The sequence below is a fragment of the Tursiops truncatus genome, chromosome 14, assembly GCF_011762595.2.
Source record: "Tursiops truncatus isolate mTurTru1 chromosome 14, mTurTru1.mat.Y, whole genome shotgun sequence".
In the NCBI taxonomy this organism is placed as follows: Eukaryota; Metazoa; Chordata; class Mammalia; order Artiodactyla; family Delphinidae; genus Tursiops; species Tursiops truncatus.
This window is the reverse complement of record NC_047047.1, coordinates 21,644,979-21,648,356: the sequence shown is the minus strand read 5'-3', so window position 1 is coordinate 21,648,356 and position 3,378 is coordinate 21,644,979. Positions and strand designations below refer to the sequence as shown.

Genomic DNA, 3,378 nt, shown 5'->3' with positions numbered 1-3,378 from the left:
AATAGCAAAAGCTCCAATACCCTGATACCAACATCCGTACTGTCTAATTGAAGATGATTTTTAATCACAATCTTAATACCCCTCATTTACAAAATTAGAATCCTAAATAAGCCTATAAATTTTATATCTGATTTATATTTTAAAATTGAACCAACTTGGTACTTTAAAATCTATATAGTGAAACTGGCTTTCCTTCTTTGTACTTGTTTATAGTAATAGAAACACTAGACTATAAATTTGGCACAGAAATAAAGTCTCATTCTTTTTTTCATATTTAGCACCTTGCAAAGGATTTACCATATTCAAAATGTAAGAGCATATTTGTGGAGAGAAGGAAAGAAGAAAGAAATTTAAGAAGTGTTGAAAGAAAAAAAAACTACAAAGGAAGGAATGAAGGAAAGAAGAATAAAAGAAGAAATAAAAAATAAGAAGCAGTTTAGACAATTACCTGCTATTTTACTGAAGTTCCCCAAAGACCTCTCTCTGTCTTTCTCTGAATTTTTCCTATAAAATGAGAACCTTAAACCTCACAGAGAAAATAAGAACTTCTTCAAAATAGAATTTACTCAAGTTCACTGAGTCTCCCTTAGACTAAGAATTCAACTGTGAATTAGGGATGGTACTATGGACACTGGAATAACAAAATGAAAATGCCCAAGTTGGTGCATTTATTGTCTCCTTTCTGTCTGCTTCTTTCAAAATCTCCATATTCAATCCCTTTATAACAATATTCTAAAATATTTTTTTTCTACTTCCCAATCCATTAACTTTACTCTCTTTCCTTTAAAGCTGATCTTTATTTATCATTCAAATCGATGTTTTTACCCATATTACTTAGGATTGAGCCATAAAGAAGGTAAAGCATTTGCACTGTAAAAAAAATGCAGTTAAATCAAAGGATTTTATTTACAGGGATGAGATGAGATGTCTCTGTGCGGTACCTAAGGTATTTTTTTCTCAGAAATCTCTTCTCAGTAACCCAGTGTTCCTAAAAATCATGTAGTTTACCCTACAGCCTATCCTTTTATTTTTATTTTTTTTACATTTCAATTGTTTTCTTTAAAAGGAGTGAGTTGTGTACAGGGTGGTTAAATGCTTTATAGATGAGAAAAAAAAACTGCACTAGAACCAACATACTCATCATCATCATCTTCTTCCTCTTCATCCTCTTCATCTTCCTCCTCCTCCTTATCCTCTTTGTCTTCCTCACCTTCATCCTCTTCCTTCTTTTTCTTGCTTTTTTCAGCCTTGACGACTCCCTTTTTTGCTGCACCAGGCTTCCCTTTAGCTCAGTATGCAGCAATATCCTTTTTGTACTTTTCCTTCAGCTTAGCAGCCTTCTTCTCCTAAGGCTGCTTGTCATCTGCAGCAGTGTTATTCCACATCTCTCCCAGTTTCTTTGCAACATCACCACTGGATTAGCCTGGATGTTCTCCTCTGATTTTTGGACAATACTCAGAACAAAACAAGAAAAAGGCCAAAGGAGGCCTCTTGGGTGCATTGGGATCCTTGAACTTCTTTTTTGTTTCCCTTTTAGGAGGGTTATAAGTTTTCATTTCTCTTTCATAACGGGCTTTGTCTGCCTCTGCCATGTCTTCAAACTTTCTTTTTTCTTTAGCAGACATGGTCTTCCACCTCTCTGAGCACTTGTTAGAAAACTCTGAGAAGCTAACTGAAGCATCTGTGTGCTTCTTGTGTTCCTCCCAGCAAGTTTGCACAAAGAATGAAAATTTTGCCTCTTGGCTTCTTAGGATCTCCTTTGCCCATGTTTAATTATTTTTCCTTTGCAAGGCACAGAGTTGCCCAGTGCCCGTCCGGCTCTCACTCGCCCTGACGCTGTCTCTATGTAGCTTAATGTATGAGTTTGGTAGGCTCACTTCACTTGTTTGGGTCTGCCATGAAAGAAGCAGAAACAGGTTGGCAAGCTCTGAAAAATATTCCCAAACTTGAAGGAAAACCAAAACAATTAAGATCTTTTGCTGCAGTTTCTAGATTTAGACTGTCTTGCAGGAATTGCTGTCACTTGTAAAAGGCTATTATCTGCATTATGAACTGGTCTAACAGAAAAAAAATACTAGGGAGTAAGTGCTAGAAAAACTCAGGCTTGACTTCTAGAATTTCTTCATCCATATTTAATTGGTTCCCTAAATTTTCTGAATCCTTTAAGTCTTCTGATAGGGTATAACTAACAGTATAACTATGATGATTTAACAAGTTTGGGTGTATAAAACACAGTGCTACACACACATATTCTAACTGATCAATAATTTTAAGTTTCCAGCTCTCCTTTCCAACTTGCTTCTACTAGTAATGTGCTTCTAGGAGGAAAGGACATAATTTAATTTTTTCATTCAAATAAATATCTTGTATTAAATATTTAAATAACTGATAAATATATGTCAAAATATGAGACTATATTGTTAGAGTTCTTCTTTCTTCCATTAAAAGTTATTATTCAACTATTTGTGATATCTTCTTTTAATATTATTTGATGATATGACTTTTAATAGTTGTGTAGTACTCAATTTTAATAAATGATGAATTAGTCGACCTTATATTTTTTGATATTTTTGTTTTACAACCATAGTCTCATTATGTAAAAATAATGAGCTGAAATGAATAACGTATGTAAAATTTTATGTCTAACATGACATTTCATTATGAAAATTGAAAGTCTTGGGACAGTGTAGGGGAGAAAAATTTTCCTTGACTCTGTTAGGATTCTGTCTAATCTGAAAATCAAACAAAGACAGATTAATAGGAAAAAAGTATACAAATTTTATTGAATTGTTACATACACATGGGAGCCTTCACAAGAGAATGAAGACCAGAAGAAGTGACCAGAGCAGGAAGGTTTTATATCTTTTAGACAAAGAAACTATAAATTTGTAAATAATTGACAAGACAAAGGGATTTGGGCTAGCTGTAGTAAATGTTGAAAAAATTTGCATCAAAAAAATCTGCAGAATGGGAGAAAATATTTATACATCACACAACTGATAAGGGGTTAAGAATAAAAATATATTCAGAACTCATACAACTCAATAGTAAAAATACTTAGCTGATCAAAAAATAGGCAGAGGACCTGAATAGACATTTTTCCAAAGAAAACATACAAACAACAAACAAGTACATGAAAAGATGCACAACATCATTCATCATCAGGGAAACTAAATTACAGCCACAATGAAATTTCACTTCATACCTGTTTTAATGACTACTATTAAAAAGACAAGTGATAACAAGTGCTGGTGAGGATGCAAAAAGGGAACCCTTGTATACTGTGGGTGGGAATTTAACTTGGTGCAGCCACTATGGAAAACAGTATAGAGGTTCCTCAAAAACTTAAAAGTAGAATTATCCTATAATTCAGCACTT

General features: G+C 33.6%; 1 pseudogene; it reads right to left on the bottom strand.

Moving 5' to 3' along the window:
• Positions 1 to 1,219: 1,219 nt before the first annotated feature.
• Positions 1,220 to 1,767, bottom strand: LOC101327088 (high mobility group protein B1-like 1; annotated as a pseudogene).
• Between the last annotated feature and the right edge of the window lie 1,611 nt (positions 1,768 to 3,378).